The sequence below is a fragment of the Nuphar pumila genome, chromosome 1 (assembly GCF_984573655.1).
Source record: "Nuphar pumila chromosome 1, dmNupPumi1.hap1.1, whole genome shotgun sequence".
In the NCBI taxonomy this organism is placed as follows: domain Eukaryota; kingdom Viridiplantae; phylum Streptophyta; class Magnoliopsida; order Nymphaeales; family Nymphaeaceae; genus Nuphar; species Nuphar pumila.
Genome location: NC_143249.1, coordinates 86,432,216 through 86,456,975, shown reverse-complemented (window position 1 = coordinate 86,456,975; position 24,760 = coordinate 86,432,216).

Below are 24,760 nucleotides of genomic sequence, written 5' to 3'. Positions count from 1 at the left end.
GAAATCCTTTGTGTAAGCGAGTATTTAAAGCACAACGCAACGCATCCATGACAAAAAATTTCTTCTCCTTTTCCCAAAGAAGAAGATTCAGAAATTGGAAATAGGAATTACCCCTCTCTTCCCTGAAGAGGAGGTGTTTGCAAAACGAACTTTCGAAGAGAAATTAAGCTTTTGTCAAAACTTCCTAACATTAGGCTTCTTTTATGGAAAGGGGGCCGATAATGGTGAGGTCGGTGAATTGGTCATGAAGGAACGAGTCCATCACACTCTCCCTAAAAAGAGGGTACTTTATGATGAAATGACCTAGTATGAAATTGTGGTCACAAGGAAAGCGAACTTCCGTCGAAGCTTTCCCTGAACTAAGGGTTCCTTGTATGAAATTGGAATTTTGTTTTGCAAACGGTTCACAAAGACACGAGTCCCTTCAAACTCTCCCTGAAAAGGGGTTAAGTGAATAAAGGATAGCATGCGAAAAGAACGAGCTCCCTTGAACTCTCCCTGTAAAAAGGGTCTCTCGCAAGAGGAAATGACTGAAATTGGTATTGGGTGACCAAAAGGGTCGAAATTGGAAATTGAAATTTTGAAACTTTAAAATTTGATATTTGATATTTGAAATTGGAAATTGGAAATTGGAAATTGGAAATTGGAAATTGGAAATTGGAAATTGGAAATTGGAAATTGGAAATTTGGAAATTTGGAAATTGATATTTGGAAATTGGAAATTGATTGACCCGAAGGTCGAAATTGGAATCGATTGACCCAAAGGTCGAATTTGAAAATTTGACAATTGGTTCACCTGGAGGTCGAAATTGGAAATTTGGAAATTGATTGACCCGAAGGTCAAAATTAGAAATTTGGAAATTGGTTGACCCGGAGGTCTGAAATTGAAAATTTGGAAATTGATTGACCCAAAGGTCGAAATTAGAAATTTGGAAATTGGTTGACCCCGAGGTCTGAAATTGGAAATTTAGAAATTGATTGACCCGAAGGTCGAAATTAGAAATTTGGAAATTGGTAATTGGGTGGCCCAAGGGCCGAAATTGGAAATTGGAAATTGGAAATTGGAAATTGGAAATTGGAAATTGGAAATTGGAAATTGGAAATTGGAAATTGGAAATTGGAAATTGGAAATTGGAAATTGGAAATTGGAAATTGGAAATTGGAAAATTTGAAATTGATTGACCCGAAGGCCGAAATTGGAAATTAGTTTATTGGGAACAACATGGGTTCAATAGGAATTCAGCCTAAGAATGACACTGATTCAATTGAGAACGACATTGGTTCACTGAGAACGACATGGATTCAATAGGAATTCAGCCTAAGAACGTGGATCAGGAGGACTTCAACCTACAGATCAAATATCTGAAAAATACCAATCCAAAAGGAGTTCGACCTAAGGACTGTAAAGAATATTAGATCAGGAGGACTTCAACCTACAGGTCAAATTTTTGGCAGTGGGATTAGTTCTGAAGGGGTTCAACCTAAGAATCGGGGATCAATAGGAATTCAACCTACAGATCGAATTTTTGAGGATGAGACTGGTTTGAAAGGGGTTCAACCTACAAATCACATTGGTTCTGCAGGGGTTCGACCTACGAACTATCAATTCCATAGGAATTTAACCTAGGGATCACAATCTAAGAAGTAAGGATTCAACTTGTGAGCTTTGAATGGACCAGGTGCTAAACTGGGTTTTAAGGGAAGATTCGAATCGGAATTCAAATCTTTAAGGAAAAACTAAATGAATTGGGTTTTGAAAGAAAATTCAAGTCGGAACTCTAATTTTCTAGACCAATTCTAGACATTTGAATTGGATTTGAAAGAAAATTCGAGTCGGAACTCTAATTTTCTAGACCAATTCAGAAGGAAAAGAAAACTCGGGTCGGAACTCGAATCTTCGAAGGAAAACTAGATCCATGTTTGAAGGAAAAGAAATTCGAGTCGGAACTCGAATCCTAAAGGAAAAGTAGATCAATTAGAAGAAAAGAAAATTTGTGTCGGAACTCGAATCCCGAAAAAAAACTAGATTAATTAGAAGGAAAGAAAAATTGAGTCGGAACTCGAATCCCGAAGGAAAACTAGACCGGTTAGAAGGAAAGAAAATTCAAGTCGAAACTCGAATCCCGAAGGAAAACTAGACTAATTAGAAGGAAAGAAAATTCGAGTCGGAACTCGAATCCCGAAGGAAAACTAGACCGGTTAGAAGGAAAGACAATTAAAGTCGGAACTCGAATCCCGAAGGAAAACAAGACTAATTAGAAGGAAAGAAAAATCGAGTCGGAACTCGAATCCCGAAGGAAAACTAGACTAGCATGGATTAGGTTTGAAAACATTAACCAGTAAACCAGATTTAGAAAGTTTGACCAATAAAAATTGGATTTTGAAAGTCCAACCAATAACAATTGGATTTTGAAAGATGTACCAGTGTGAATAGCGGATTTTGGAAATGAACCAGTATAAATACTGGATTTTGAAAATGGATCAGTACAAATACTGTTTTTGGAAGAATTATCAGCGCAAACAATGAATTTTGAAGATTTACCAGCACGAACACTGGATTTTGAAAATTTTACCAACACGAACACTGGATTTTGAAAATCTTACCAGCATGAACACTGAATTTTGAAAATTTACCATCACGAACACTGGATTTAGAAATTTTTACCAGCATGAATACTGGTTTTTGAAAATTTTACCAGCACGAACACTGGATTTTGAAAATTTACCAGCACGAACACTAGATTTAGAAAATTTTACCAGCACGAACACTGGTTTTTGAAAATTTTACCATCACGAACACTGGTTTTTGAAAATCTTACCAGCACGAACACTGGATTGTTGAAAATTTACCTAACTGATTATGATTTACCCAACTGATTCTGATAAGAGATTTTCAATATTCATTATCACGATGACTTAGACAACTGTCGGGGTCTCAGGATTTATCCCTTATCCTGAATGGGTAGTTCAGGTTTATCCCTTAACCTGAAGGGGAAATGAATTTGATGCAAATGAATGTAAATTGATGCAAATGAATGCAAATGTATGCAAAATGATGTAAATGAATGCACATGCATGCAAAATAAGAGATTTGTTTGATCCTGCCTGCATACAGGATGTTTTGAAGACAATTTTCAAAATAATGCCCTAGTATAACTGGGGAGTGAGAAGCTGGATGAAAGAATAAGTAATTGATATTTGAAGAATGCTTTCTGACTTTGGATTGATTCTGGGACTCTGAAGAGGGTCATTTCTCATGAAAGAACATTTTGTAGAGAAGGAGAATAAAAGGTGACATCAAGTTTATGAGAAAAATGGGTAATTTATTCAATCATTGAAGAGAAATAACAAGTTGGTAAGAAAACTGGGACTGTATTGTCCTTTTAAAATGACCAAAAGCAAAATGATTAAAGATGACATAGCCTTGACATTATCAGTTTCTTGGAAAACTTGATCAGGATGGTCAACTGGTATCTTCCTCATTTTCAACAAGGATCTTGTCGATGCGATCTTGAATGATGTTCTTCAGGACGAAACAATTCTCAGTGTCATGCCCTACTGCCCGATGAAATTTACAGAATTTTTCTTTGAATCTTCCCATGACTGTTGCAGGATCAGCTACTTTAGGTAAACGGATCATATCTTTTGCGAGCATGTATTCCAGAACACTCTTTAGTGTCTGATCCAGAGGGGTGAACTTTCAATCCTTTCTCCAATCCTTGTGCTTTGGCTTTTCTTGACCTTTCTCTTTATGCTGAGGACTAGATTGAAGAGGCTTATCATTGTTGGAGAACTTTCCTTTTTGGCCCTTAGATCCCTCTGACTAGTTATCATGATTGCAATCATCGGCAGAAAGAGTAAAGTGAGCCTCTGGAGATCCGACCATATCTTTTGTGAGCATGTATTCCAGGAAACTCTCGAGTATTTGATCCAATGGGGCCATCTTGCGGTCCTGGTTCCGACCGTCATGATGTACTTTTTGCTGATTGCTTGACTTCTGTTGAGACTTGGCTGAGATAGTTGACCAATATTCTTTCTCATTCTCAACGAAGAAATTCTTGTCGATATAATCTTGGACAATGTTCTTGAAGACAAAACAGTGGTCGGTATCATGCCCTACCGCCCGATGAAATTTGCAGAACTGGTCCATAAATCTTCCCATGATTGTGGGAGGATTTGTGACTTTTGGGAGTTTTACCAATTCTTTGGCTAACATATATTCAAGGATTTCATCGAGAGACTGCTCAAGAGGAGTAAACTGACGATCGTAACCCCAGCCGTCCCGCTTTATCTTTTCTTTCTGTTGACTCAATTTTCCTCTCTGCTTAGAAGATTTCTCTTTTTGGCTTGTATGATTGCCTTTGCTATCTTTGCAATCATCGCAGTTGGCATTAATGAAGAAGGCGGAGTTCATCTTCTTTTTTGGATCTTGATTATTCCTGACAGGAGTGATGCCTTCGTAGAGGTTTTTGCTCGCGAAGACCTTCTTGCCCTTGTCACGGTCTTGCAAATTTTTAATCACCTCAGCCATTTTCTTCAACTGCACTTGGACTAGATCATCCATTGCTTGACTCTTCAATTTATAGGCTATCCCTTGTCTATGGGGGGATCTTTGAAATGCTTGTTGAGCTTCATATTCTTCATCAGTGTCCTCTACTAATTTCCTTTCATTTGTTGTATCAGCATCCTGAATAGGCTTCTTAGACAACTTCAAAACCCTTTTGACTACCTGGCCCTTTGCCTTCTGCTTGACTTGGGTCTTCTTTGCACTGGCTTTAGCTTGTTCTGCCAGCATCTTGCTCATCATCTTTTTGAACATGGCATATATCTGAGGATCCATGTCATCCTCAACCTACTGCCCTTGATTTTTGCCCGAGCGCGGGGAATCCATCTCTTCGTCTGAAGCTGTTGAATACGCGATCCCCTCGATTGATGCAGTTTTCTTTCCTGACCTTGTTTGAACCATTGAATGTCACGAATGCTCTCTGCATGGCAAAATTGAGGGTTAGGCTTTTGAAAGAGATTTTGACTGGAAGAAAGATATTTGCTGAGAATTTTGATAGACAATTGAAAGAATATCCCATTAATAGGGATTGAGTCGTCGCTGGGATTACGACAATTGCGTTGTCATTCTTTTGCAAAGAAAATAAACAACTGAAAATCATGCCTTGTTACCTAGGTGTTATCATCGCAAAATTTTTCCCCTCCCTTGCGAGAGAGAAAACGAATTTCGCGAGTCAAACTCGACCAAAGTTTTGAAAATGGTTTTTGAAAATTAACTCGCCTCCGTTTTGAAAATTTGCGAGAAAATTCCGTGGAATGGGATCCGCTTGTCAGTACGAGGTTCAACCGTTCCTGGCGCCTTTACCACGGGTAATTGAACCAAGGACCAATTATGTGCTTTAACTCGACTCAAATAGCTAAATTATGCTCTATTTTTCCTAGAATGCACAAAGAATCAGGCTTGTGCTATGAAATTTTGAAAATAATGCAAGTTTGAGAAAATATGATGTTTGCTTTGGAAAATTGAAATATGCTTGAAAATTGATTGGAAAAGTACTTGAAAATTGAATTCTTGAGAAAATCATTGAATTTCATTGGAAATCAGAAATTTGCATTGGAAAGTGATTTCTCAGGAAAATTTGAACTTTAGAAAATTGATTTTTGAAATTTGGAATTGCTTTTCTGAGGAAATGGATTTGAAAATTCTGAGAAAATCACGAAGTTCATTGGAAAAGGGATTTCTGAAAGGGAAAATGAATTCTCAGGAAAACGGGAATTCTGTAAAAATGGATTTCTCAAAACTTGAGACTTTGAAATTTGAGAATTTTAAAACATTGGAAAATCTTGGTTTGAACTTGGGAAATGCTTTGAAATCTCTTTTGAAAACTCAGGATTTTGAGAAAATCAGATCCTGAGAATGACTTGGAAATTCTTGAGAAAACTGAATTTTCTGAAATTGAAACTGGAAAATGAATTTGAGAATAATGCAATTTGAATGATATGAATGAATGAATATGAATTTGAAAAGGGAATTTCAATTGAGGAATTGAGAAAATCACGAAGTTCATTGGAAAAGGGATTTCTGAAAGGGAAAATGAATTCTCAGGAAAACGGGAATTCTGTAAAAATGGATTTCTCAAAACTTGAGACTTTGAAATTTGAGAATTTTAAAACATTGGAAAATCTTGGTTTGAACTTGGGAAATGCTTTGAAATCTCTTTTGAAAACTCAGGATTTTGAGAAAATCAGATCCTGAGAATGACTTGGAAATTCTTGAGAAAACTGAATTTTCTGAAATTGAAACTGGAAAATGAATTTGAGAATAATGCAATTTGAATGATATGAATGAATGAATATGAATTTGAAAAGGGAATTTCAATTGAGGAATTGGGAAATCCTTTTAAAACTTTGAGAAATGCAGTGCATTTTGAAGTTAGCCTAAGTGTGTAGGCTGAATGTGGCTAATACAAAGATCATAAATCTTGGTTTTCTTCGTATTCTGACTATGGCCATAAATACGAATCCCACCGAGTTTATAAACACCATAAGAGCTTGTGCACGTGTCATTCGTGTAAACCATAGGGAATTTGAAATAATGTGCATGAATCATACATCACATATTGAAATTTGCATAAATTAAACTATATGCAATGCAACACTATTCTAAGTAGAAATGTAACTCTTATTCCAAATATTACATTGATTTTTACATTGATTTGAAATAAAATAAATAAAAGCTAAATCTTCTTCTTGAATGTTCCTCCAAAACTGGAAAACAAGGTTAGCACAAAAATGTAGGTTTTTCTGAATTTATCCAAAAATATGGAAAATTATCGGATATTATTCAGATATAAACCCAAAATCATACCCCCTTTGATATAAACATGATAAATAATGAATAAATTTCAAAAATAAACTTGAAAATTCGAAATTGGGGTCAAAATGACCAAAATGCACCTTATGACCTTGAAATCAGGGTTTTCTGAAAGAATTTTTATAAATTTTGGAATTTTGAAAATCAAATGAAATAAATCAAACATAATATGATAAAATATGATGATATGCATGAAATTTTAGAGAATTATAAAATGAAATTTCAAAATTTAGGTCAAAATGACCAAAATACCCCCGATAACAAGACTATGGCCTTGAAACCAGGGTTTTCTCAAATAAATTTTGCAAAATTAAAAAAATATGAAATGCAAATGACATTGAAATTAACCCTAATATGATTCTACATACTCATGTATATGATAAAAACCCTAAAATGGCGAAAATATCATAAAATACCAAATTTAACCTGATTTTTGCTTGATTTTCGCTTCTGAATTTAAAGATAAACTAACACATGGAGCAAATGAACTTGAAATTAAACCAAATTTGGCATGGACACCTAAAATAACCCTAACAACAGAATGGAGCTCGAAAATCTATTTTTTTTGCATTTTTAAACATAGAAATTTAAATAAAAATCCTAAATTTCATGATTTTTGCCTAAAATGTTGATTCTAAAGGAGATTTAGGATATCAAACTTCCATAAAATTTTATCAAATTTTATGGGATGACAGGGAACAGTAAGGCAAGGATTTGTGCCTTTTACACTTTCTGGTTTTGACCTATGGTCGGAGCTGTACCACTCCGGTAAGTCGGATCAGAATCCGGCGACTCTAGTAAATGAAGGAAACAGTCAGGTTTTGGTAGAAAACATGGGAAAAATGGAAGACAGATGGGAAAAAAGCTGAAATTATGGGAAAATGTTCCTGACAAACAGAGTAAGATTTTATCTTTTGATACCATTGGGATTCGGGTTATGTTTTGGAAAAGGCCATACTGTTATCAGAGACCTAAATCTCTGAGATTTCTGGACATTGGAATCTGTTAGACAGAAAGGGAAAATTCGGAAAAAATAATGAAACAGATCCAAAAATTCCTAAATTTTGGGACATGACAGTAAATTATGTTAGGAACAACGTTCATGTTGAAAGTTTTTGCATAAAGGTTACAGATTAGATGGACTCGGTGAATTAGGTTCTTTCTATACCCTGACGAAAGAAAATCGATATTTTCCCAGGGGTCTGAGAAATCCGATTTTTTTACAGAGACCAAACTGCTTGTAAAAACCTAAAAATTTCCAGATCATTAGTAGATTCAATCATGAATCCACTGTGATTTTTGGAGGGAAAATAGGATCGTCCATGGAGGCAATCTTGAAGGTTCTTGTCTGCTAAAACAGAATTCTAGAATTTCCAGGGGGTTCAAGACCCAATTTGGGTTTCAGATTTATTCAGTAAGATTTCGAAATTCAAATCAGTCCGGGTTTTTGGTAGGGGATCACAGATAAACAAACCAAACTATCATAAAATATTTGAGATTTTTAGAAGAGAATTAATACATGCAATAATGATTAGGCCCATGCGCATAAATTAAAACCTATGAACCTTGATTCAAAAGCTAATAAACTCTATATTACATGAATGAAGTAATAAAAAAAATGATGCAGCCAATCCTAAATGTGATATTTAAACATGCAAACCACATGAGACATGAAAATAAAAAAAAATGACAGGGGCATGATTTATATTTAATATTGCATCTTAAAAGAAAAATTCAATCCATTGAATGGATGAATTCCCTCTCTTAAGTTGCATAAACATATAGGACGAAGATCTAGTTATCCCAGCCATTTAAACGTAAACAAACCACTTTCATGCTGCTGTAGATTCAACCTTTTTGGGCTGGTTTCGCATGATCATCTTCACGAAAGCCATGCTTGAAACGTCAATTTCTTTTCTTTTTTTTTAGGAGAGCGTCAAAGGTGATCATCATTCTAATGAAATTTAACACCAATGTTAAATCAAGAGAGAGATATCTCACCTTGGGCTTTTGACGTAGCCAATGAACTACTGCAACACTAGTGAAAGAGGTCGAAGAAGAAGGCTTGTGGTCGGCTGATGGAAGCTTCAAAAGGTTGTTGTTAAGCTTCAAGGTAGATGGATTGGCTGGAGATGCTCTTGGAAGAGGTGGTGCAAGCTTGATGTTGCTTTAAGGCTGAAGCAAGAGGGTGCTGGTTGAAGCGGCTTGGAGGTACCGAAGTGTGGTTGCAAGGTGTTGTTGGCATTGAAGCTGATGTGAAGAGGATGGCTGGACGACGGCTGGGGCAAAGGTGGAAGCATCTACTTGAAAACGTTGGAGATGGCTGGAGGGAGGAGCTTCTCTTGTGTGATGGCTGAAGCCAAGGTAAAGAGGCTGTGTGCTGCTGTAGTGAGAGGTGGTGAAGGCTACAGCTGGAGTTTGTTGAAGGTGGAGCAATGGAGGTGATCCTTCAAAACGTGAAGATGGTGGGAGGAAGGCTGCACGGTTGAAGATGATGGTAGTTGCCGGTGGGAGTTGTTGCTGTGCTGCAGTAGAACGCTGAAGGTGGAAGCTTGGTGGCCTCCATGGCTGGAATAGGCTGCTGCTACTTGCTTGAAGGCTGGAACTTGATTGAAGGTTGAATGGAGAGATGCTGTTTCAAAGTGGATGAGGAGTGTTCTTCAATGGTTGGAAGTTGCAGCCGAGAGGAGAGAAAAAGAGAGTTCAAGGGAGAGAGAGAGAGAGAGAGAGACGTGAGATGAGAATCCTTTGGGCAGCTGTTCTTTTTTCCTTTTGTTTTTGGTTGGTAACTTAGGAAAGATGATCTCTTTCCCTAAGTTACCATTGATTAATGAAGAAGGCTGTGTAATGCCCAAGGCGACAGCCGTATGGCTTTGGAGGAAGAAGGGAAGAAGGAAGGGAAGGAAAAGGAAAGAAAGGGGAAGAAAGGAGAGGGAAAGAGGAAGAAGAAGGGGGGCTGAAAAGGGGTATACGTGAGTGGCTGGGAGAGGAAAGAAAGAGGAAAGAAAGAAAGAAAGAAAAAGGAAGAAGAAAGAAAGAAAAGAAAGAAAGAAGGAAAAAAAAAAATAAAAAGAATAAAAAAAAAAATGGAGGAAAAAGAAGAAAGGAAGTGGGCTGGAAGGTGGTCGACCCCCTTGTGGGTCCTACCTTAGGAAGAATAAAATAATTAAAAAATAAAATAAAACAAACAAAAAAAATAAAGAAAAAGCTTTTTTTTTTTTTCTTATAAATTAAAACAAGAAAATGCAAATGGATGGGCCATCTCAGAGCGGGTCCAAATTCCACTTTTGAAATTCATTTTGACGATTAAAGGGGTAAAATAGTCTTTTCAAAAAAAATCCAGACGAAACGAGCTATTTTTGGCAGTTTTTGAAATGAGCTCGGATTTTGAAGTTCAATACCTCGTTGTGAAGCAAATCCAATGTAGAATTTAAAAATTTAATTTTGGAAGAAATCCAAATTGTTTTTCTCGAGAAAATACTTCCAAATTTATTTTCAGACAAAACGAGCTATTTTTGGCAGTTTTTGAAACGAGCTCGGATTTTGAAGTTCAATACCCTGTTGCGAACCAAATCCAGTATATAATTCAAAAATTTATAAATATTTCTAAATTTATTTTCCCAAGGGTAAAAATGTTAATTTTGAAAACCCAGGGTTTGAAATTGATTTCTGAAAGCTTTTAAAACACGATCTGGATTGAAATTTATAAAACTAGAGTTCTGGACTTCGAAAATGGAATGAAATGTGATGAAATGTTATGAAATGCTGAGAAATGATATGAAATGATGAGAAATGACATGCGAAATGCTAACCCTGAATGAAGAATTTTGGATTTTAAACCCCAATTAACACTTGTACCAGTTTAAAAAAGCATTAAAACTGATAAAATTTGCAAAATAGCTCAAGAAATGGTTTTCGACACTCTACTGGGTTAGAGTGACACTGAAAATCAGGGTTCGAGCTGGATTGAACTGAGATGAGCCAGATTGAGCTGGGTTTTAGAGTTTCAGAACTCCAATGAGTTGACAATGATACTGACTCAACTGACCTTTCCGACTGAATTTTCAAGAAAAGTTGTCATTTTTAGAGAAATGGTACGGAATGATCATTGGAGCGAAGTGAATTACGAACCTGAGCTGGCTTTGAGCTAAAACAAAGGTCAGTAATACTGAGATGAACTAAAATCGAGGCTCAAACACTAGCTCAATTGACTGAACTCGGCTCAATTTCAGCTGAAAGAGCTGAAATGGACTAAAATGGGCTCCTGAACACTTAGAAATGGTTTTGAACTGAAACGGAAGCACTCGAACTCCTGGTGAGCTCAAGTTAGACTCTGGGGAGTATGACTGACTATGAATGACTGACTCAAAGACAATTGGCTTGGATTTGAGTGAGAAATGAGCTCATTTCTAAAGAAATGATCCCATTTTGGCAGGAATGGTCAGAAATGGAAATGGTCTGTTCATTGTGAGCTCAGATGAGCTTGAAATGATTGATATTCTAAATGTTCTGAACTGACCAATGAGCTTGGTTGACTCCGACTGACTGGGGTCTGGGATGACCTAGGGGTAAAATGGTAATTTTCCTAATAAAAGTTGGTAAAATGGTGATTTTCTGAAACTAACTCGGGGTTTGACTCCTACACTGACCTAACAGGGTTGGCACTGCACGAGGAAGGTTGTTTGAGAATAGATGAGGAAAATTTGGGATGTTTACAAATGCCCCTCTTTGCTACTAAGCCGGCTTGAAGACGAGCTTAGTGGCAAAGAAAACACACCAAATTTGGGCTATAAAAATGCCCCAGTTAGAAGGATCTGACTGGATATGAAAATATTAGCCCTGATGAAAATGGTAGATATGAAATGGAGAATAAAGAAGAAAAATTTTACCTCAAAAGAAGTGAGATTCAGGTTTTGCTCTTAACCTGGATGGGACGAAAAATTCCTCGTGTAGAAATGAAGCTCAGGTTTAACCCTTAACCTGATCGGGAAATGAAATTCCTCATCAAAATGAGGCTCAGGTTTAACCCTTAACCTGATCGGGAAATGAAATACCTCATCAAAGGAGGCTCAGGTTTAACCCTTAACCTGATCGGGAAATGAAATACCACATCAAAATGAGGCTCATGTTTGTACCCTTATCCTGATTGGGCGGAAAATGAAATACCTCATCAAAGGAGGCTCAGGTTTGTACCCTTATCCTGATTAGGCGGAAAATGAAATACCTCATCAAAGGAGGCTCAAGTTTGTACCCTTATCCTGATTAGGCGGAAAATGAAATACCTCATCAAAGGAGGCTCAAGTTTGTACCCTTATCCTGATTGGGCGGAAAATGAATGGAATCCTCGAAGGAAGAAACCATGATGGAACCTTCAGATTTCTGCACAATGAATCCGATAGGGGTTTTGCAAAAGGATGAAATTGGGGTCCCTAAAGCTTGAAAAGGGGTTTGATTTTGGGCGCCTCATTGCTGAGACTAAATAACTTTTGAAATTGATGACCTTTTGCGAAAAAATTATTGGTGACTTAACCTCAAGCCGAAATTGGACTGTCTATGGTGGGACAGTGGGGACACAGGGAAATGTGCAAATCTGAGAGCCCAGGCGCTCAGATTATACCAACAGAAGGGAAGGAATCTTGAAAACTCCCGTTATCAAGTCCTAAAAGGGATAACAGCTGATGTCAGGATGTGCCAAAGATGAACCTCAAACTCGCGTTTCACGCCAGGATAGCTAGAAAATATTGTCAAAATGTTGAAAATTATTGTTGATTCAAAATGATTGAAAGTGATGCACATTGTTTTGAAAATATTCCCTCTTTTCTACCTGAAGTATTACCTCTGACTGGGCTTAACTTCATAGAATCAAGATTCGAATTCAAATTTCTTGCAATTGACTTTCTTTCAAGGAGGCTATCAATTTCCTTGATATGAATAGAAAAGAGAGTATTCTTGATATTGCGAAAGCAATTGGTGAAGGAATATTGATAATAGAATTTCACAAATTTTAAAGAAGATTCTTGACAGATTCGGCAGTCTGATATCCTGGAATTCTTTTCTTATGATGATCTTTCTGCCCACTTTTTTTTTTTTTGCAGAATTAGAGCTCTCTTGGGCTTTTGGGGATTTTATTACATCATCCTTCATTTTGGAGATGTCCTAACTTTTTTTTTTTTTTTTTGGAAGGGTACGTCACAAACTCCTTCATCTTGGAGATGTTCCGATCCTTCTTTTTCTCTCAGGGATTATATCGATGGTTATTGGCTCATTGGTTGGAAATCTCTTGATGATAGCGGAAATTAAATATCCTTTAGGGTTTGTCGGGAGGCTCATCGCAGTCGCCTTCATCTTGACGGAGCTCTGAACTTTCTCTGGAAGGATTCATCACAAACTCCGTCATCTTGGAGATGATTTAAATCTTCTTTGGCCCCGGGGGTCTACTCGCCTAATTCGCCTTCATCTTCACGACATTTGAGAGATATCTTTTGCAGATATTTAATTGCAGCTTTAGGTGATTGAGGAGATATAGGGATTGAATGGATTTTTCTATATCACCCAGGATATTTCGACTGCTTTATTTTCCAAGAATTATCTTTAAGAATGTGCCATTGACTGCGATCAATACCGATCACTTATGGCTTTGTAACAACATTGAATTTCCTTTGCTGGCCATATCGAGGATTTATTCTTCATCCTTTTGGTCGGCCAATAGAAAGATTCTGAATTTTAAATCCTTTTTCGCGAAAGCTTTGTCCTTTCGGAAGTAATACTGAAGGTATTCTGAGGTAATGTTTTTGTGCAATAAAGATTTTGAAATCAACAAATATTTAATGACAAATTGGCAAAATTTTCTTGAAATCCTTGGTGAGAGCGAGCATCTGAAGCACTACGCAACACATCCATGACAAAAATTTTCTTCTCCTTTCCCCAAAGGAGAAGATTCAGAAATTGGAAATAGGAATTACTCCTCTCTTCCCTGAAGAGGAGGTGTTTGCAAAACAAACTTTCGAAGAGAAATTAAGCTTTCGTCAAAACTTCCTAACATTAGGCTTCTCTTATGGAAAGGGGGCCGGTAATTGTGAGGTTGGTGAATTGGTCATAAAGGAACGAGTCCATCACACTCTCCCTAAAAAGTGGGTCCTTCATGATAAAATGGCCTAGTTTGAAATTGCGGTCACAAGGAAAGCGAAGTTCCGTCGAAGCTCTCCCTGAACTAAGGGTTCCTTGTCTGAAATTGGAATTTATTTTGCAAACGGTTCACAAAGACACGAGTCCCTTCAAACTCTCCCTAAAAAGGGGCTAGGTGAACAAAGGATAGCATGCGAAAAGAACGAGCTCCCTTGAACTCTCCCTGCAAAAAGGGTCTCTCGCAAGAGAATATGATTGAAATTGGTATTCGGTGACCAAAAGGATCGAAATTGGAAATTGGAAATTGAAATTTTGAAATTTTGATATTTGAAATTTGAAATTTGATATTTGATATTTGATATTTGAAATTGGAAATTGGAAATTGGAAATTGGAAATTGGAAATTGGAAATTGGAAATTGGAAATTGGAAATTGGAAATTGGAAATTGAAAATTGGAAATTGGAAATTGGAAATTGGAAATTTGGAATTTGGAAATTGGAAATTGAAAATTGAAAATTGGAATCTATTGACCCAAAGGTCGAATTTGAAAATTTGACAATTGGTTGACCTGGAGGTCGAAATTGGAAATTTGGAAACTGATTGACCTGAAGGTCAAAATTAGAAATTTGGAAATTGATTGACCCAAAGGTCGAAATTAGAAATTTGGAAATTGGTTGACCCGGAGGTCTCAAATTGGTAATTGGGTGGCCCAAGGGCCGAAATTGGAATTGGAAATTGGAATTTTGAATTTAGAAATTGGAAATTGGAAATTTTGAAATTGATTGACCCGAAGGCCGAAATTGGAAATTAGTTTATTGGGAACAACATGAGTTCAATAGGAATTCAGCCTAAGAATGACACTGGTTCTGTTGAGAACGACATTGGTTCACTGGGAACGACATGGGTTCAATAGGGATTCAACCTAAGAACTATCAATTTCATAGGAATTTAACCTAGGGATCACATCGGTTCAGCAGAAGTTTGACCTACGAACTATCAATTCTATAGGGATTTAACCTAAGGACCATAGTTTAAGAAGAAAGGATTTAACTTGTGAGCTTTGAATGGACCAGGTGCTAAACTGGGTTTTGAGGAAAGATTCGAATCGGAATTCAAATCTTCAAGAAAAAACTAAATGAATTGGGTTTTGAAAGAAAATTCGAGTCGGAACTCTAATTTTCTAGACCAATTCTAGACATTTGAATTGGATTTGGAAGAAAATTCGAGTCGAAACTCTAATTTTCTAGACCAATTTAGAAGAAAAAGAAAATTCAGGTCGGAACTCGAATCTTCGAAGAAAAACTAGATCCATTGGAAGGAAAGAAAATTCGAGTCAGAACTCGAATTCTGAAGGAAAACTAGACCGGTTAGAAGGAAAGGAAATTCGAGTTAGAACTCGAATCCCAAAGGAAAACTAGACTAATTAGAAGGAAAGAAAATTCGAGTCGGAACTCGAATCTCGAAGGAGAACTAGACCGGTTAGACGGAAAGGAAATTCGAGTCGGAACTCGAATTCCGAAGAAAAACTAGTCTAATTAGAAGGAAAGAAAATTCGAGTCGGAACTCGAATCCCGAAGGAAAACTAGACCGGTTAGAAGGAAAGAAAATTCGAGTCAGAACTCGAATCCCGAAGGAAAACTAGACTAATTAGAAGGACAGAAAATTCGAGTCGGAACTCGAATCCCGAAGGAAAACTAGACTAATTAGAAGGAAAGAAAATTTGAGTCAAAACTCGAATCTCGAAGGAAAACTAGATCGGTTAGAAGGAAAGAAAATTCAAGTCGAAACTCGAATCCCGAAGAAAAACTAGACTAGCATGGATTAGGTTTGAAAACATTAACCAGTAAACCAGATTTAGAAAGTTTGACCAATAAAAATTGGATTTTGAAAGTCCGACCAATAACAATTGGATTTTGAAAGATGTACCAGTGTGAATACCGGATTTTGGAAATGAACCAGTATAAGTACTGGATTTTGAAAATGGATCAGTACGAATACTGTTTTTGGAAGAATTACCAGCACGAACACTGGATTTTGAAGATTTACCAGCACCAACACTGGATTTAGAAAATTTTACCAGCACGAACACTGGATTTTGAAAATCTTACCAGCACGAACACTGATTTTTTGAAAGTCTTACCAGCATGAACACTGGATTTTTGAAAAATTACCAATTGATTCTGATAGAAGATTTTCAGTCTTCACCCTCACGATGACTTAGACAACTGTCGGGGTCTCAGGATTTATCCCTTACCCTGAATGGGTAGTTCAGGTTTATCCCTTAACCTGAAGGGAAAACTCAGGTTTATCCCTTAACCTGAAGGGGAAGTTTGATGCAAATGCAAATTGATGCATATGAATGCGAATGAATGCATGCAAATGCAAACGAATGCAAATGTATGCAAAATGATGTAAATGAATGCACATGTATGCAAAATGAGAGATTTGTTTGATCCTGCTTGCATACAAGATGTTTAGAAAACAATTTTCAAAATAATGCCCCAGTGTAACTGGGAAAGAAGAATTTGACCATTATTGAAGAAAATATATTGAGGAATTACAAAGGATGGAATAGAGGATTTAAGTATAGAAAATTTTCAAATGTTTGAGCATTGATGGGGTCTGATAATTCCACACCATCGGCATTGATGAGCAGATATGAATTGCGGGGTAATGCTTCCTCGATAACATAGGGCCCTTCTCAATTCGGTGACCATTTGCCACCCGGGCGGTGCTTGAGATAGGTCGTTGATCTGAGCCCTAGATCATTGACTCAGAATTTCCTTTCAATGACAAATTTTGCATATTGTCTGGCTACCCTCTGCCGATATGATTGAGCATGCTCTACTGCTCGAAGGCTTTTTTCATTGAGAAAATCAAGTTGTACCAGTCGCTGCTGCTGATACTGATCAAGCGATAACTCCAGCAGTGATGCAAACTTCAAGGCAGGTTTCTGAATATGTAGAGGCAGTACTACTTCAGTTTCGTAGACAAGTTCTGACGGAGTAGCATTAGTTGGAGTCCGAATAATGGTTCTGTATGCCCACAATGCATCATGGATCTTCTCATGCCAATCACGGGCTGTTTTCAAAGTTCGCTCCAGGATTCGAATCAGAATCTTGTTGGTGGCCTCTGCCTGACCATTCTCTTGAGGATAATAGGGAGCGGAGAAATGATGCTGAATTCTGAACTTCAAGCAAAATGTCCTCATTCTTGAAATGACTGCCATTATCTGACACAATATCGTGCGGTATGCCGAAACGACAAATGATATCCTTATGGATGAATGAGACCATGTGTTGACCTTCTACTATACGCAAAGTGATAGCTTTGACCCATTTAGTAAAATATTCTGTTGCGGCAAAAATATTTGTGGTCGTTTGAAGCAGGAGTGCTGGGGCCCACAACATCAAAGGCCCCACATAGAAGATACCCATGGAGAGATGGCGATTTGCAAATATGTTGTTGGCGAATGAATAAAAGGTGCATGTATCTGGCATAAAGCTCACTTCTTCACAAAATGGTAGCAATCTTGCTGCATAGTCTTCCGATAATATCTTGCCCGGATGATTTGCTTGATAAGAGTTTGGTAGCCGACGTGATCACCGCAAATGCCTTCGTGTACCTCCTGCACGACTTCTTTGGCTTCATCTTCATCTAGACATCTGGCATATTCAGAACTGAATCCACGATGATAGAGGACATCAGCGAGAATAAAATATTGGGCAGGCACGTGCCGAATCACTTGTTGCCCTTGCCAGTGATATTCTGAGAGAAGGAGACAGATGTCTTCTCTTTGATGGGAGCTTTTCTGAGACTGTCTTCAGCTTGGTCAGACATCATCCTAATCATCATTTTCTTGAACATCTGATATGCAGCAGGATCAATGTCATCCCTATCATTCAGACTCTGTCTTCCAACAGTTCTTGGAGAATCCATTTCTTCTTGCTTGCTTCTAAAATCACTGATGCTCTGATATAGTGGTGTCTTCTTGCTTGATCTGATCTGAACCACTTGGGAATACTGATGCTCTCTACAGAATGGATGATTAAATTTCGATGATGAAGATTCAGGATATAAATGAATATAGAAAAAATATTTGATGAGAATTTGGTAGATAATTGGAAGAACATCTTATTACTAAGGATTGGGTCGCCGCTGGAGTCACGACAATTGTGTTGCCATTCTTTGCGAGGAGAACGAACAACTGCAAATATGCCTTTTCACCTAGGTGAGGTCATCAAACCATGATAGAATGAAAATTGAAGGATTTTTTTTTCTTATTGAAGGAAAAATATGATTGCATCAATAGTGGACTTGGGAAAGAGGGAGTATATAGACAGTCTGCCACCACTCTTAATGATCAGCAGAGACACGAGGACAGGGGAAAAGAGTGAGAATGATGAAAGAATCTCAGTCATATCTGGCAGAATGGTATGTTCCAGACCACTGTGTTGATGTAAGGTCGAACTCTGGCACGACACCTGATAGCAGTCGCATCTCTATGTGCTTCTGTCTCTGAGAAAACTGTCGAACACACCGCTCCGGATGATAGTAACCACAGAAGAATGGACCAAGCAACTTGAATCTCTTGCCATATGCATAGGTGTATCTGGGAGGTGATAATTCTCGATCAAAATAGTCCCACACCACTTCTTCTTCCTACAGATAATCGATCATGAATCGGTACCGCGCAACTGGAAGAAGTTCCTTGCCATTGTATCTGAACGAACTAGCTCTGGCCGGTACATGCTGAAGGAACCAAGACTGAAGAGCATAAGTACATCCCTCGACTAAGATGGACTCTCCAAGTGTGAAACGGGTCAGTCCTCTGTATAGAAAAGCAAGCGCGGCCATGGCTATCGAAAGACGGCTGGTCTGTCGACTTCCCCATCTCCTCAGAAGCTAAACTATTCTGACATCCACATAGTTTTGTCCGTCTGGAAAGAAAGCAAGTCCCACAGTGCACAAAACCATCGCATGTTGAATTCTCTCTCGAGCTGTTCTAGACAGCGAGCTGACTTCTGCGAATTCTCCATACTGTCGATAGATCTCGATCAGGCTCACGTATTCATTCCTGTTTTCTTCAATCAGTGGCCACGACTTACGTCCTGTCATGCTAGCCACAACATCTTTAGGGTCCAGACCCTTGACATTGATCAGAAATTGCTGCTCTAACGGATCTCCAGGTTGACCGGTTAGCTCGGGCAGTCCCATGATCTCTGAAAATTCGTCCATCAACAGGGTCATCTCGCCCCATGGGAACCAAAATGTGCAGGTGTTCGGATTCCACCGCTCTGCCAGTGCATGGATCAGATTGCCATTAACTGTCAACTTCCCCACTGCAGATGCTAGTTCCAACCCACAATCGCTCAAGTGGTCCGGAAACATACGAGAGAAGTTTTTGAACCAAATGTAGTACCACCGGGGGAAGAAGGGTCTGGTGCTGAGAGCTCGATGCTCGGGAAGACTTTGTCGCACCTCGTAGGAGATGTGACCCTCAGGAAAAACAGAATCAAGCTGACTGGATGCCATTGGATTGAAAGATAGGAAGATTAGAAATTAGACTTTTGGAAAAATACAAGAATTTTGAAAACTGCAGGCAGGATAAAATAAAAAGCTGGAAATTCGAAGTCCAGAGGAACGAAAGAATGGAAAATAGCCTGGAGTTTTGAAGAAAAGGTGAATAATTAAAAAAATCGTCCAGGGTTTTTTGATAAAAATGAGATATTTCATAAAAGATGGAAAATGAGGTATTTTGGAAAATTGTTCGGTATTTTAGAAAAATTGGGAAAAATATGAGAAAATAAGGCGAAAATGAATATCATACATTCAATTACAAACAATTATGCACATACAACAATCCCTAAGAATCCAACTCTGAATGCATTGATTTTGAAAGAGCTTTAGGACCCTAATCCTGACTCTAGGCTCAGATCAACTGTGTCCAATCATGCTATGCCTATATACTCGAGCCGAGGCTCGATATACGTGGCATAAAATTCATCTTTGGGTCTAGGCTTGTGTTTTCTCAACATCCTTGAGCGCCTGCCGATATACGTTGGACTATGGCCCTTGGTACGTGGCAGGGGGGCGTTAGCCCAAATAAGTGGCCCAGTTGTGAGGCTCTGTCCCGAACTATGGTTCTGGAAAAAAGCCCAGCAACGTGAAGACCGGGTAGACATAGGTGGGGTAGTTTTTGAAAAATGATCACATGCAGAAAAACAGAGGGCTCTAAGTCCTAAAGAGATAAAATTTTGATTTTTTTTTTGAAGAAGCAAGCATTGTTTTCATACAATTCCTAGATTGAGGAGTGTTGTATTTCAGACCTAAGTCTAAATGAGCATGAATAATTCTCCTCAATATGGTCCTACCAAACCATGCCTAGTCTACATGCAATCCATGTCAGCTGGGTTCAAGTCTAGGCTCCTAGGTTCACATGATATCAGAAATTAAAGCTGACATTCCATAGAACATAATTTTGATAATTGAGCTAAGTTAAAGCATATAATTGATCAGGCGAAGACAGGTCCCATCTCGGTCGCCAAACCTGTTATCATCGCAAAATTTTTCCCCTCCCTTGCGAGAGAGAAAATGAATTTCGCGAGTCAAACTCGACCAAAGTTTTGAAAATGGTTTTTGAAAATTAACACGCCTCCGTTTTGAAAATTTGCGGGAAAATTCTGTGGAATGGGATCCGTCTGTCGGTACGAGGTTCAACCGTTCCTGGCATCTTTACCAGGGGTAATTGAACCAAGGACCAATTATGTGCTTTAACTCGACTCAAATAGCTAAATTATGCTCTATTTTTCCTAGAATGCACAAAGAATCAGGCTTGTGCTATGAAATTTTGAAAATAATGCAAGTTTGAGAAAATATGATGTTTGCTTTGGAAAATTGAAATATGCTTGAAAATTGATTGGAAAAGTACTTGAAAATTGAATTCTTGAGAAAATCATTGAATTTCATTGGAAATCAGAAATTTGCATTGGAAAGTGATTTCTCAGGAAAATTTGAACTTTAGAAAATTGATTTTTGAAATTTGGAATTGCTTTTCTGAGGAAATGGATTTGAAAATTCTGAGAAAATCACGAAGTTCATTGGAAAAGGGATTTCTGAAAGGGAAAATGAATTCTCAGGAAAACGGGAATTCTGAGAAAATGGATTTCTTAAAACTTGAGACTTTGAAATTTGAGAATTTTAAAACATTGGAAAATCTTGGTTTGAACTTGGGAAATGCTTTGAAATCTCTTTTGAAAACTCAGGATTTTGAGAAAATCAGATCCTGAGAAAGACTTGGAAATTCTTGATAAAACTGAATTTTCTGAAATTGAAACTGGAAAATGAATTTGAGAATAATGCAATTTGAATGATATGAATGAATGAATATGAATTTGAAAAGGGAATTTCAATTGAGGAATTGGGAAATCCTTTTAAAACTTTGAGAAATGCAGTGCATTTTGAAGTTAGCCTAAGTGTGTAGGCTGAATGTGGCTAATACGAAGATCATAAATCTTGGTTTTCTTCGTATTCTGACTATGGCCATAAATACGAATCCCACCGAGTTTATAAACTCCATAAGAGCTTCTGCACGTGTCATTCGTGTAAACCATAGGGAATTTGAAATAATGTGCATGAATCATACATCACATATTGAAATTTGCATAAATTAAACTATATGCAATGCAACCCTATTCTAAGCAGAAATGTAACTCTTATTCCAAATATTACATTGATTTTTACATTGAATTGAAATAAAATAAATAAAAGCTAAATCTTCTTCTTGAATGTTCCTGCAAAACTAGAAAACAAGGTTAGCACAAAAATGTAGGTTTTTCTGAATTTATCCAAAAATATGGGAAATTATCAGATATTATTCAGATATAAACCCAAAATCATACCCCATTTGATATAAAAATGATAAATAATGAATAAATTTCGAAAATAAACTTGAAAATTCGAAATTGGGGTCAAAATGACCAAAATGCCCCTTATGACCTTGAAATCAGGGTTTTCTGAAAGAATTTTTATAAATTTTGGAATTTTGAAAATCAAATGAAATAAATCAAACATAATATGATAAAATATGGTGATATGCATAAAATTTTGGAGAATTAGAAATTGAAATTTCAAAATTTAGGTCAAAATGACCAAAATACCCCCGATATCAAGACTATGGGCTTGAAACCAGGGTTTTCTGAAATAAATTTTGCAAAATTAAAAAATATGAAATGCAAATGACATTGAAATTAACCCTAATATGATTATACATGCTCATGTATATGATAAAAACCCTAAAATGGCAAAAATATCATAAAATACCAAATTTAACCTGATTTTCGCTTGATTTTCGCTTCTGAATTTAAAGATAAACTAACACATGGAGCAAATGAACTTGGAATTAAACCAAATTTGGCATGGACACCTAAAATAACCCTAAAAATAGAATGGAGCTTGAAAATCTAATTTGTTTGCATTTTTAGACATAGAAATTCAAATAAAAATCCTAAATTTCATGATTTTTGCCTAAAATGTTGATTCTAAAGGAGATTTAGGATATCAAACTTCCATAAACTTTTCTCAAATTTTATGGGGTGATAGGGAACAGTAAGGGAATGATTTGTTCTTTTTACACTTTCTTGGTTTGACCTATGGTCGGAGCTGTACCACTCCGGCAAGTCGGATCGGAATCCGGCGACTCTAGTAAATGAAGGAAACAGACAGGTTTTGGTAGAAAACATGGGGAAAATGGAAGACAAATGGGAAAAATGCTGAAATTGTGGGAAAATGTCCCTGACAAACAGAGTAAGATTTTATCTTTTGACACCATTGGGATTTGGGTTATGGTTTGGAAAAAGCCATACTGTTATCAGAGACCTAAATCTCTGAGATTTCTGGACATTGGAATCTGTTAGACAGAAAGGGAAAATCCAGGAAAAATAATGAAACAGATCCAAAATATCCCAAATTTTGGGAAATGACAGGAAATTATGTTATAAACAACTTTCATGTTGAAAGTTTTTGCAGAAAGGTTACAGATTGGATAGACTAGGTGCATTAGGTTCTGTCTATACCCTGACGAAAGAAAATCAATATTTTCCCAGGGGTCTGAGAAATCCGATTTTTTTACAGAGGTCAAAACTACTTGTAAAAACCTAAAAATTTCCAGATCATTAGTAGATTCAATCATGAATCCACTGTGATTTTTTTAGGGAAAATCAAATCGTCCATGGAGGCAATCTTGAAGGTTCTTGTCTGCTAAAACAGAATTCTAGAATTTCCAGGGGGTTCAAGACCCAACTTGGGTTTCGGAGTTATTCAGTGGGGTTTCGAAATTCAAATCAGTTCGGGTTTTTGGAAGGGGATCACAGATAAACAAACCAAACTATCATAAAATTTTTAGGATTTTTAGAAGAGAATTAATACATGCAATAACGATTAGGCCTATGCACATAAATTAAAACCTATGAACCTTGATTCAAAAGCTAATAAACTCTATATTACATGAATGAGCCAATCCTAAATGTGATATTTAAACATGCAAACCACATGAGACATAAAAATAAAAAAAAAATGACAGGGGCATGATTTATATTTAATATTGCATCTTAAAAGAAAAATTCAATCCATTGAATGGATGAATTCCCTCTCTTAAGTTGCATAAACATATAGGACGAAGATCTAGTTATCCCAGCCATTTAAACGTAAACAAATCACTTTCATGCTGCTGTAGATTCAACCTTTTTGGGCTGGTTTCGCATGATCATCTTCACGAAAGCCATGCTTGAAACGTCAATTTCTTTTTTTTTTTTTTTAGGAGGGCGTCAAAGGTGATCATCATTCTAATGAAATTTAACACCAATGTTAAATCAAGAGAGAGATATCTCACCTTGGGCTTTTGACGTAGCCAATGAACTACTGCAACACTAGTGAAAGAGGTCGAAGAAGAAGGCTTGTGGTCGGCTGATGGAAGCTTCAAAAGGTTGTTGTTAAGCTTCAAGGTAGATGGATTGGCTGGAGATGCTCTTGGAAGAGGTGGTGCAAGCTTGATGTTGCTTTAAGGCTGAAGCAAGAGGGTGCTGGTTGAAGCGGCTTGGAGGTACCGAAGTGTGGTTGCAAGGAGGTGTTGTTGGCATTGAAGCTGATGTGAAGAGGATGGCTGGACGACGGCTGGGGCAAAGGTGGAAGCACCTACTTGGAAACGTTGGAGATGGCTGGAGGGAGGAGCTTCTCTTGTGTGATGGCTGAAGCCAAGGTAAAGAGGCTGTGTGCTGCTGTAGTGAGAGGTGGTGAAGGCTGCGGCTGGAGTTTGTTGAAGGTGGAGCAATGGAGGTGATCCTTCAAAACGTGAAGATGGTGGGAGGAAGGCTGCACGGTTGAAGATGATGGTAGTTGCCGGTGGGAGCTGTTGCTGTGCTGCAGTAGAAGGCTGAAGGTGGAAGCTTGGTGGCCTCCATGGCTGGAATAGGCTGCTGCTACTTGCTTGAAGGCTGGAACTTGATTGAAGGTTGAATGGAGAGATGTTGCTTCAAAGTGGATGAGGAGTGTTCTTCAATGGCTGGAAGTTGCATCCAAGAGGAGAGAAAAAGAGAGTTCAAGGGAGAGAGAGAGAGAGAGAGGGAGAGAGACACGTGAGATGAGAATCCTTTGGGCAGCCGTTCTTTTTTCTTTTTGTTTTTGGTTGGTAACTTATGAAAGATGATCTCTTTCCCTAAGTTACCATTGATTAATGAAGAAGGCTGTGTAATGCCCAAGGCT